Source organism: Fundulus heteroclitus, chromosome 2 (genome assembly GCF_011125445.2).
Source record: "Fundulus heteroclitus isolate FHET01 chromosome 2, MU-UCD_Fhet_4.1, whole genome shotgun sequence".
NCBI classification, from domain to species: Eukaryota; Metazoa; Chordata; class Actinopteri; order Cyprinodontiformes; family Fundulidae; genus Fundulus; species Fundulus heteroclitus.
The window spans coordinates 25,603,838-25,617,048 of record NC_046362.1 but is presented as its reverse complement, the minus strand read 5'-3'; the positions used below and the strand labels follow the sequence as shown (position 1 = coordinate 25,617,048).

The following is a 13,211-nucleotide window of genomic DNA, read 5'->3' as shown; positions in this document are numbered from 1 at the left end:
GTGCACAGCAAGAGGAAACTAGGAAGGAAGTAGGAACAAGCACGCATATTGGTTTTAGGTGAGCGCGTCACAAAGATGGCATGTGGGACAACCAATAGATAGGCTAATCCCCCTGAAACTCGAAAACCAAAAAACAAAGAAAAAAGTCTTTCAACTTACCGGTTCCTCCATAATTTTACAGAAAAGGACTTTGGAATGCCAAAAAGAGAACATGAAGTAATTTGCCTGACAGATGATAGAGAGTACAAAACTGATTGGAAAAAGTAATATTTTAATGGGCCAATGTGGATTTTTGGAGTTTGGTTCTGGCAGTTCACCTTTTTCCAGTCAAGGACCATGGCCTCAGACGCGGAGGAGCTGACTCAGATTTTCTTGGCGACTTCACACTCTGCAGCGAGTGATCTGAAGAAGCTGATAGAACCACATCAGCCACAAAAAGCAAAGATGAGATCCTGAGATTCCCAAACCAGAGACCCTCCTCTCCGCAACTACGCCTTGAGATGCTGTCAGTGAACACCACAAACAGCATTGGTAACAAGGGGCAACCCTCGTCATGTCTAATGTGTACTGGAACAGGCCTAACTTGGTGCAGAGAATGGAGACAAAGGTCTTGCTTTGGGTATATAAGGATTGGGTAGCCCTTTAAAAGCTCCTGTATACCCAATACTCCTGCAGCACCCCTCCACAAAATCCCTCAGGGGACACGGTCTAGCCCTTTCTCCAGATCCATAAAACACATGTAGACTAGAGACACATTTTCCCATTACCCCTCAGGAATTCCACGCAAGATCAGGGGTCTCGTTTATAAAACATTGAATAGCATCCACTTTAAAGTTTGCGTACACTCAAAAACTAAATGTGGCATACGACAAAAACAAAAATCTTTATATATAAAACCATGTGCATGCACATGAGCAAGCAATTTCCCTCAACACATAATACACAGCTCTTTTGCTCTGAGACTAAAATGCTGAAGATAACAGTTTAAGGCCAAGGTTAATTTTAGGTTGCTAAACAGTGAATGAGCAACCAAACCATTGGAATCTGCTAATCATAAGCACTTTTTAACGCAGCGTGAAATTAGACTCAAATCTCGGTCTCTAACTTGAAACTTAGTGAAACATGGTTTAAAACAAATCAGCTTTTTCAATGGCATATTTTTCATGCATCATAATGTCAAATGCTGTTAAGGTTGGTGTATGGCATAGATGCCAATGCGCACCATGAGTATGAGAACAATCTAGAACATAAAGAAAATGCTAATGTATGAGCCTGCAGAACAATGGATAAAGGAATTAGGGCAAATTCACACAGGAAATACACTTCATTAGATCAAAATGTGAAATTAAAAGATTGTTTAATTCTTGAGATTTGTCTAAAATAAACAAAAGGCGACTATCGCCACTACATCATCGCTGTTATTAAGGCAAGAAGCAGATACTATATGCCCTTCACTTACAAAGACCAAAATAAACGTTAAAAAAAGCAAATGCATCTTTCTCATCTGTCTGACGACACAGCGGCTGTTGCCTTTGAAGAGAAGAAACAAACGGCATCGATTTGGACATCCGTCTGTCTCCTGTCGTGCTCGATGGGGGATCCCGCTGCATCGTCTCTTCTCCTCACCTCCATTTCATTATTCTGTCTGCACTCATCTGTTTTATCTTGATAAGATGTGTGAAAGGTAAAAGTCAAACAACATCGTGTGTGTTTGATGAGCTTTGCCATTGCATGGAGCAAAATTAAAATCAGTTGTTCAAAGCGGCACAGAATAAGTCTCTCCCCAAGATGCCTACGATTTCAAGCTACAGGTCAGATCGCTGTGAATTTAGTGTTTTGCATATTGACTGATGATAACCAACTAAAAAAAAAAACACACACAGGCATTGCTATGGCTAACATTTTATACACAAACTACAAATATCTGACACACTGCAGCTACAACTGATTCCCCATTTTCAATTTCAACAGAGCTTAATCAACACTGGTAAAATAAGAATAAAAGCTGGTAAAATAAGCAATAAGCATTGATTCAGGAAGAGTGACTGGAGATCAAATGAGGAAAAAGAATGCTGAAGGGCCTTCATATTGGCGCATAACATAAAAAAGAGCTTGTTTAAAGACTCTACCTGTTCAGAAGCATAAAAGTTATTAGTACTATTCCTTCATAGTACTGTGTAACAAAAAAGGAGACTTTAAAAAAAATAATAACCACATTGTTTTGGATTCATAAATGCCATTTTATCAATACAAACTTTAAGGGAGAAGGAATTAACTTGAATGCACCAAACAAAGAGTGAAGAAAGCAGCTAAAGCGCCCCAGTAGGCTTTGTGTGCAGCGAAGCTATCAAGATGCAACTGCGAGTTAAGCCCCGACTTCTGCCTGCGAACCACACAAAGCTGATAGATCAACTCGCAGGGGCAGAACATATGAAAGCCATTTGTTTCAAATAGTGTCTGTGCACGCTCCGAGGAACGGGTGGGCACAATACACACGCAACAGAGTCAAGGCGCATGTGTGTCGAAGACATCTCTATACCCGACCCACTGGCGGCAATACAGAATGGCCAATCTAATCATTAGGAGGGAAAGTGAAAAGATTGCAGAGAGAAAAGCTGCGTCGCAGTCACTGAGGTGTCAGCATAACGTGATTAAAACTGATTCATACGTGGTCAAGAGATTTTACTCCTCACTCACTCAACAGTTTGTATTCGCTGGTATACCAATCCTTGTATAAGTTTTCATACCCCTGGTTGTCTTCGACAGTTTTTCTCGCCATAATCTTGTATTTAATTGGGAGTTTCTCTAGGAGAGCAATACAAATTAGCTCATGATAGTCTTAAATACAAATAAAAAATCTAAAAGGTTTGGAATGCATATGTTTTAGTTCCCTTTAAAAAAAATCCATTGCAACCTGTTGCTTTCAGAAGTCACGTAATTAGTAAATAAAGTCCACTCTTGTACAAGGTACAACTTTGTAGATTGGACAAATTTCAATCAGTAAAAGTACAGCTGTTATGTGAAGGCCTCCAGGGTTTGTTAGAGAACACCAGTGACCAAACAGCATTATGAACTTGCATTGTTTAAATCGTCATCTGAATATTGAAAGAGTGTGACATGGAGAGTTTTAGTCAGAGAAGCAGAAAGGAAGGGCTATGCCAACTCTGGAGGAGCTGCAGAAATCTATAGCTCATTTGGGTCAGTTTATTAACAGGAAGCTGTTTTTTGCACACTGCACAACTCTGGTTTTTATGGAAGAGCGGCAAAAGAAGGTAATTGTTGAAAGAAAGCTACAAGAAGTCCAGCTAGCAGTTTACCTTAAACCACGTAGGCGACAAAGCAAACATATGGAAGAAGGTCAGATGAGGACAGGACTTTTTTTTCCTACAAAAATGTTTTGTGCTGCAGGACGGAAAAAAAAACCACTTCACATAATCACCCTGAATTTGGCACTGCCATTTTAAACAGTGTTGGCAGCATTATGCTATAGGTCTCCTTATATTTCAGCAATGACAGACAAGCAGAGCAGAGTTGATGGGAAGATGGATGGAGCCAAGTGCAGGAGAATCTTGAAAAAGAAATCAAGAATGTCCGATGAGGCAAAAATAATGGAACAGTTAAAGCTCAGACTAAAATCCAAGAACTTGAATGGGCAAAACCTTCAGGGCATGTGTACCTGAAAATGAATCCACATTTATACATGAAGGCTCAATACATATTTATGCCATGCTGCTCATACTTTTATTTGTAAATTAAATAAAAAAAACTACTGGGTCTTCAGTGTGGATATTTTTACAAAGTAAAATAAGTCTCAAACACACACACACACACACACACACACACACACACACACACACACACACACACACACACACACACACACACACACACACACACACACACACACACTGTGTTCTTAATTTACTCCTTATGCTTGGTTCACATGACCGGATGTTAAAATTGAAAAAAACATTACAAAAAGAAAAGGGATTATGGAATGGAGACAGCACACACATTTGGAGGTGAGCTGTTGTAGGATTTTTTTTCTCTGTGTTTCCCTCACCTCGCTTTCTGATTGGCTACATGTCATTCAACAGGCTGCTGGCTCCTTTGTCCTCAGGGAATACCTCAAATGCTAGGATATCGGGCCAAGACAATCCAACATGTTGGATATCTCTGATTTGAGGTCGGAGCGGACCTGACGTTTGTCCAAGCAGACTAGATCACTCTTAACACACATGTGTTAATGTTTTAATATTATTTTAAGAGCCATCTCAATAATCGGACCATGTTGGAATGGGAAGATTAGGGTTAAAATTGGGCCATGTGAACCAGGCTTAACATCAATATATGATTTACATCAGAAGGGCCAGAATATTCTGAATTCTGTTCCTATAGTTTCTTTCATGATTATTCTTAAAGACATATAATATATCACATAGACATTCCTGCAGGCCATCAGTTTTTTCCCCCAACCTATTCAGTTTTCACCAATTCTTTGAAAATAGTTCAAGGACAGTTCGCAAACTATGTAATATTCTTAATTCTTTTCAGTTTGCTGTTCATCAAGAATGAACTTGTGTCTCCTTTTATTTGCTATATGCTGTAACAGCATACAGAAGACCGAATGTGACTTTGTACAGTCAAAGGAATAATTGATAAAGATGAAAACATTTTATCAGCGTTGCTAACTGGAGGACAGTAACCAAAGTCTGATGAAACTGATCTTCCATCCAGCCTGAAGGTTGCAAAAAAAGTAAAGTAGCCTATATGAAACCTTCTCTGTGTTCTGGTTCTTTGGCATCCTTATATCCAACACAACATGCATGAGATTTTGAATTAAGGGTTACTTTAAAATTTTTCCTGTACATGTCAGTAGTGGCTGACAATAAGAATATTTATTAAGCATGGCTTGGTAGCGTAAAATCTAGATGACAACATATTAAGCAAAAAACAACAAAGGAGAGGTGCTACTCTGGGGCAGCCGGCAAAAATAACCCTCAGTATAATTAAATGCAACAATAAAATACTAAAAGTCAGACATAGATGTTAAACATTGTCTCTGCAAAATATTGTAACTTTAGGTTCATCCACCATCCCAACCCTCCCCCAACATGCAGCCTTCCCTTTCTTCATCCTGCACTGCATCCCTCCTCTCCCTCTCTTCCGTTCTCTCTCTGGGCTCGGGGACAGCAGAGTGACTTTGATGTCACGCAGCTTTAGGAGGAGAGAAAGTCACTCCGGCTAATTAGTTGTCCTTATCCCGACAGCAGCAGCCGCCACCAGCTCGCTGGCTCAGAGGGAGAAACAGAGCAGGCAACAACAGAAACAACCAACTGCTGCATGCCAAAGATACCCCCCCCCACCCCCACCCCGCCTCCCTCAGCCAGTTGTTAGTGCTGGGAGCTTGTAATGATTTAACTCACCCTTGGACTACGCTGAACCTTAATAAAGTTTTCCCTTAGAATGATGGGTCGTGGTTTATATAACACGGTAAATCTAATACTCTGCTGCAGGAAATGTTTCATCTTCATGTCATGCATGTCTTACACCTGTAATTAACAGACATGGGCTGACTCAAAGTTCAACAGAAATGCTACAAAATATTTCTGTCTCACATTCTCTCAATACAATCTGCAGAAGCACAACTACCAACGTAACCTAGAGCTGCCCCTAATATTTTCTGAAGGCTGGCACGGCATTAAGCTGAAATGACCGCCTTACCTCTAACCCAATAAATCAATACCAACAACGTCACGAGATATATTTATACATGAGATCGCACATGATTTGCTTTATGTGTACAGCTAAAGAGCTGCATAATGTAATAAAAATATATAATCTAGTACAGGAGAATCCTAAGTACTTAACAAGAAAACCACCGGACATCCTCTCGTTTCTTGAAAAAGAAAAAAAAAAAAAAAAAAAATCACTGTTTGGACTGAGTTCAACTAGATTAGATTCAAACGCCCCAGCCAGATGATGGTGGCCAGGATGCTAAGGGGCCTAGACAGTGTTGGAGGAATTCTAATGGCAGATGGACAAAAGATGAGGTGGGACCATGTGGATTTACGACGACCGACCTCATACAACGAAGGTTCAGGAATAATTAATTTATACTCTTCTATAACTGTATTATTTTTAGGTTGATCAGGGACACAAAAAAAAAACTTTCAGAAATAATTCATGTCTTTGTGTTTCTCTGGGCAACAAATGTGGAGGCACAGATGCCCAATTCTCAGAGCCATTCTTTAAAATGAGAAAGACAAAAGAACATGCCATTGATGTGAGCTAGATGTATGTTGACCGCGTTAAGTCAGGAAATAGAGCAAAGAAAATAGCTACTCACCTAACATCGACCATATGAATAATTAAAAAGTTTACCAAAAAAAATATATATTATATTTTATATATTATTTTAAGCAAGGGTCTTTGGGCCCCTTTAGTTTTCCGTGTTTAGGGCAGAATGTTGTGCCTGTGTGGGACAGTGCAGGAGAAATACCAACCTTCGATATAAAAGGCAGCATTTAGATTCTGCTGAGCCAGCAATTGTACAAATATAATAGTACAATTATACTCAGCAAGGCTTTAATTCGTTTAGAGACAACATGATCCCAAAACAGCACAACTCTCTTAAATTGTAGTTTCCTGGTCATAATGTTTCTCATAATGAGCCAAAAGAATACAAACCTTCCAGTTCATTATTTTTTTTTTTAAATTAGAGGATATAAGTGAAATTTATATTTCAACGCAATAAAACAGCTAATCTGCCTCAGGCACGAAGTGTACAGCACCTGCTTCATTCATTTTTCCATTCTCACACTAAAAAAGGTCAAAAGTGTAAAAAAATAAATAATAAAACAAAACAAGGAAACACTACTGTGCATACACAGCTGGCTACAAGATAAATGAAGATAACTTATTATATTTCTTTCTTAAGGTGGATATTGGATATTATTTGTACATGTTTCCATGTTGTAATTGGAAAAACTTCCTTATGTTACATTGAATTACATTGAGATTGTATTTTAAAATTAGGTTAGTTTAAAGGAGTTAACGTGAATTATTGGGATTAGCCAGTTACAGGTTTGAAGATATATCAGGATATTAACCATACATGGTTTAAAAAGTGCTAAAACAAATCCTGCTGTTTGAAGCACAAAACCCTGTCCGGTTATCCATTTGTTCAACAATCTATACATGTTCTTTATGTCTGACAATCACTTGAAAGGTCCTGGCACCCAATGGGGATTGAATCTGACGGACATGACGTGTTGAGGATGGTGCACAGCAACCATGACCCTTTAGTTCCACGTTCTCAACTGCAAGCTCTGGAAGCACGCAGGATCGGCTTGTGTGACGTTATATGACAAAGTCAGCTGAAATAGGGTGTTCATTGTTGAGAGTTTATTGTGGGAGAGTGACCTGAAAGGGGCTATAGAATAACAGTTTTGGCCCTACCCCACGAGATGCTGCACACAGAGTCCTCTAGCTGAAAGAAGGCTAGTACACTTTTCCCAGGCTTATACGAAAAACATGTTGTTTTTTTTTATATATTTTTGGTCGCAAAACAATCTCTATTGAGTTATCTATAAATATAAGCTTTACTCAATATCAAATCACACGCCTCTCCACCTACTTATCTGTGCTCATTCCTTTTGTCTGACACGCATTCCTGATTTAGCAAAATGTCAGACTGGACCAATTTATTAGTATTATTGAGCTTCTGTGTTGTGTGTCCTAACCGCAACGCCTCGCCCCGGTCTGTTTGTTTGAATGTCACATTAACAGATCAATAGAAAGCACGCTGACTTTAGACAGGAACTGTAAGGAGAAACGCTCTGTCCCTTACGCAGGCATCTGTGTTATCTTGTCTCAGCGGGGGATCCCTCACAGCACGTCCATCGCTCTCTCTTGGTTTGGCCTCGCTCTCTTTCGCCCCACCGCGTCTCATCCTCACAAGAACCCCCGGGCACGGAGTTGCGGCTGATATAGATAGGGAAGCCGGCTGACTTACACAAACAAGGACCGCCCTCTTGAGACATGCACTCAAAACAAACACGAACACATTTAGACTAATGGTCGATTCTCAGCAGCGCTTAGATCAGGCCGCCGTGCCCTGTTCCGTTTACCCTTGGTGCCGAACACCGCTGACATACTGTCATGTGTGAACATAAAATTTATTCTCTGCGCGTCTGTTTCTAGCCGTCATTCAAAACATGACGGGGAAGCTTTGCTCACACACAGAGGCACTTATTGTTATTCAAGTAGCTGCATTTTTTACATTTGGTATGCTTGAAAAACACAGGCGTCCGCTTTCTTTAGGAACAGCCAAGGATTATTACCTTGTTAGGAAAAGTGACGTGAAGTTCACAGACGGATATGTTATCCAGGAAAGTTCAGCGCGCTCGGCTCTGTAAGATCACAGCCCTGCAGGGCCATGGACCAAAGTGTTCAAGATTAGTTTAAAAAAAAAAAAAAGGAAGAACTTCAACACTGACTGAAGCAGAGAGGTCTCAGCCAGAAATCTCTAAGACAATTAATTCAACCTGCCTCCTCGTCTCCGCAGACCCCTGACTCTTAAGGTCAGTCGGCAGAAGGGCAGACGGAGAGGGATGGCACAGGTCATGAAGGATGTGCCCATGCACATACATAGTAATGTGTCCCTCCCTGTGTGGCACACGCACTGGAGAAATTTTCGTATTGAGCATTTCTGTCCACGGGTATTATCTGTAGCCGCTCACGAGTGTCTTCAGCAGAGCTGCACACACAGACCTGTCCAGTGGAGTCAGATGTTCTCCCTAATGGCACCGCGGGGACCAAAGACATTATCATATTAAAAGGTGACATTTCACAGCCGGAGCCTAGCAGGAGAGTGCAGCCCGGGTGACTTTGACAGTTTGACAGGCAAACAGGCAGGCGGGACAAATCCAAGCACCAGAGACTTCAGTGCAAAACAATTGGAAGTAGTAGGAAAAAGAAGGATGCGAGTCGACAACACCTGTCCAGGAGCAGCAGGAAGATTGCAACGGGGAGATTTGATTTAAGTTTCTAATTTGTCAAATCAGTGTTACTTTGACCATACAGAGCAGTTAACTTTGTGACAAATTAGCATTAATGTCATGCAATCAGTCCTTTAAAAGACAATATAAAGAGTTTAAAATAAAAATGTGAAAGACGTTTAGCATTTCAAGAATGTTCTGCAATAGGTTGAAAGCTGTTGTCTTACATGCAGTAGATAACTCTCTTGGTGTGTTGATTTAGGATAAACTGAGAATGGTTTGGTCTTAGAGGCTGTAGAGGACAGTCCAGGAGGGGCCAAGACTAAAGTGTCTCTTGGACAATTAAATGGTTATTTCCAAAGAAGCTGAAGATGATGATCTTTATGGGTGAAAAATGTGGAGTAGGTCATGGCTTCAGCCTCTGCATCCAGCTGATCTGGATATAATAAATGAAGATTCCAAGAAATGTGTATACTGCGGTTAGATATTAACAGCTTAAAGCTTTCAACAGAACCTAACCTTAAAAATTTTGCCATGGCTTCAAAGCTTTAACCTATAAACAACAATATGGTTAAAACTCTATTTCTAAAATCTATAGGATTATTAGGCCTGCATAGAAAGTTCCTTGGAAATGTATTCATACCCCGTCAACATTTTCACATTTTGTCACATTACAACTAAAAACCTCAGCCTATTTTATTGGTATTTTATGTGTCCTTTATGTAATAACCGTAATAATTTCATCTGAAATGTGAGTTTAAAGACAAAACGTTGTGTCAGCTACATATTCAAGTCTTTTGGGGTCTCCATAAACGTTGTCAATACCTGTACATCAAGTCTTTTGTACCCTTTAAAGGGTTTTCTGCCAGGATCAACTTTTGTTGCCTGTTTTGGAGGTTGCACAATTAACTCTGACCAGTTTCCCGTGCCGCTGAAAAGCATCCCGACAGACAGATATTGTTAAATCCATGGTTTGAGGTGAGGATCGGTGAGTCCAGAGTGATGTCCATGCTCTTTTTACTTTGCATGTAAGCCAGAAAGTTGAATTTAACTTTCATGATCTGAGCAGAGCACATTTTTCTACACATTTTTGGTGTCCCCTATATAGCCTTACGGCAAATTGCAAACAGGCTCTTTATGGCCTTCCTTCAACAATGGCTTTCTGCTTACCCCTCGTCCATAAAGGTCAGATTTATGTTGCACAAGACCTATAATTGTGTTTCTGTCAACAGCTTCATATGCTTGACCTGTGGATTTCTGCAGGTTCTCTTGACTTACAAGGAGTCCTCCTGAGAGCTTCTCTGCTTAATGCTCTCCTCGACGTGCTCAAGGGTTCAGGCCCTGCCTCGGGAGATTTGCAGTTGTGCAATACTCTTTCCATTCCCAATGATGGGTTTAAACTGAGCTCTCTGAGATGTTCACTGCTTTAAGCTACTACAAAACTCCTCCTGATCGACCCCTGAACTGTTCGGGTGTGCTCCTCAGTTTGTCCACCAACGTTGTCTAACAAATCTAGAAAGAAAAAAGATATCTGAACAGATTTTAACTACAAAAAAAAAACAATGACATTAATGTCTTTGAGACAAAGAAAGTTCCCCTAACTCGCATAATTTCGTCTTTCAAGGAAGATACTTCACATGAATACACATCTCCTTGCTACACACACACACACACACACCAACCGAGGACCAGCAGTTAGGAGAAGAATGACAATGTCAGAGCTTGGTAATTGGCTCTGAACTGCAGCTTCAGCAGAAGTCCGTGTCCTGTCGGAGACCTGTCAGTTATTTGCCACACCTTACCGCTGTCACATATTGCAGCTGTTCCATCAACCACTTCTGCTACACCTAATAATACTTCTGTCAGAGCAAAGGCAACAGAAAAAGGCCCGTCTTTTCCTTCATGGAAATACTTGACTGCATGTTGAGTGCAGAGAGAGACAGGAAAGGCGTTATTTCTAGAACGAAGCAGTGAAGGGAGTGCAAAAAAAAAAAAAAAAAAGCACTGTGTGAGACTTAACCACAGCAAGAAGTTGATTCATACAGAATGTTGATCAAACGGCAACATTCGAGCACAAAGAGCTTTTCATCTGAAGTCTAATGGTGTTTCTGCATGAAATGAAGCAAGACTAAGGGAAATTCCAATTTCAGATGACCTGTGATGTGGGCAAGTCCATTCGCTTTCAGCTTTCCAGCTCATGAGCCAACAATTACAGTGAGCACTTCTCTCTGCTTGTGTCCTGCGAAAGAACATTGTCAACTTGGAGCATCTTGTAAAATATTCCTCCATCTCCTTTCTCTCTCCAGGTTTATTATAGCCATCCCATCTACACGCGAGACAATTTCACATAATGACTATTTTGAACGGACATTGAATGAAGCTGCCCAGCTGGAGTCCTGGGATGTTAGGAGAAATAGCAACAGAAAAACGACTTACTTAAAGAGAAACACTGCGGTAAGTGGAGTCTCAAGATTTTATAGAGTGCTCATGGCAATCACAGTTTCTGACACTTGCTAAATTATCGTGACACCTAATGAAGCTACAGATGATTATTTAAGCTTTAACTGAAATGGATTTAAAGTTGCTGCTTAAACGCCTTGAAAGCCGTTATTCCGTTAGACCACAAGCAGTTCTTCCAGCTTCCTTTATTTTCAAACAGCACAAATCGGACGATAAATTTGCTGAAATGAATAATCTACCGTAAAAATCTTGATTCTGCTTAGGAACTCTGTGACTTCTAGATGCAAACGATCCAAAGATAACAGAGAAGATTTGTTTCAGAACAGTCCATGGCTGAAGGTAGTAACAGAAATGCATGAAATCAACACTACAGCTGTCCTAAATGAGAAACGACGCAGGGGTCTATGTATGTGGGTTTGATTTGGCAGAGTTGTGCTGCTGCTGACTGTTTTCTCAGCTTCAGGTTACCCTAAACAGTCACAGGTTATTGGTGATCAAGTTTGAAGTCTTTTATCTGCAGGAATGCCACCGGAAAGGTTTAAGAGCAATGGCCAGATGGAGCCACCGAACATTTTGGGGCGAAACACAAGTATGCAAAGCCAAAACAGAATTTCAGGAATTTTTTTACTCTCTGTTGTTTATAGAGAAAGGAGCAGCACGCTACGAAAGACCCAAAAAGGACTTTAAGACTAAATAAATACATGGTGCAAATAACTGAAACATTAAACCTCCTACCTTAAAACCATATTAACAACAAATTATCTAAATTTGTAACTACACATGGTCATCTGATAGGGGGCAGTGGTCAGCAATTTTATAAGGAGGGCTTTCTTTTAAACTGTGTGACTCGAGTAAAGTGTTTTGGGTATCCTTCCACAATTCCTGAATTTTAGCCAATTCCTCCAGATAAAACTGGTTTAACAGAGTAAGATATGTAAGGCACCTTAATCACATTTCCTATATGGAGACTGAGATCAGAGCTTTGAGATGAGTACTCTAAACTATTGTCCAACTATTTTAAAGCTATGCTTGGAACCAATGCACTATATGGAATAGCCATTTGCACCCAAGGCTTAACTTTCTGGCTTATGTGCTGCTGTTTAATCGTTTTCACAAAATAAATAAATATCATGACGCCATGCATTTTGTGAAAGGCAACAGCCCGTCCTGCAGCAAAACACACAGAGACACACATGCGTGATGCAGCCAACCCCCGAATTTCAAGGTTGAGATATTTTGCTCAGTGTGTCATAAATCTGTATGAGTTTCACTTTCTGAAACGAGTGACAAAAAAATATTTTACTTTTTTACAACATTCTATTTTTTTTTAGATGTACCTGTATATGTCCATGCAGAGACAATGTGAAGAACCCAACTTTAAATAGTTTTAACCGTTGTAGCAGTTCTTCTCCATCAGTTACAGTGAATCCGACAAAAAAAAAAAAAAAAGTTGAATACAGTTGCGTGTTCCCGTACTATTCTGGGGAAGGATGGAGACAGCTCAGGGCTCACCATGCGACACACGCACACACACACACACAGGTGTCATGCAGGGTGAATGCTGCAAAGCAACACCTCAGTCATTAGTAACTGTATTCCAGAGAACAACTTGCAACTAAACCTGGCTGTAAACTCTTAGCTGTAAACTTTTAGTATCTAGCAGATATTGACAAGAAAAAAAAAAGTTTTTTTACTGGGACTTCAATAGCAGTTACATTTCAAATAGATAATTTAATTCCCTTAATAAAA

General features: G+C 40.1%; 1 protein-coding gene across 1 annotated transcript in view; it reads right to left on the bottom strand.

The window, feature by feature from the left end:
* The window catches only part of brsk2a (BR serine/threonine kinase 2a), a 257,881-nt gene that overhangs the window by 107,965 nt on the left and 136,705 nt on the right, over positions 1 to 13,211 (bottom strand). The gene's annotated exons all lie outside the window — the stretch shown is intronic.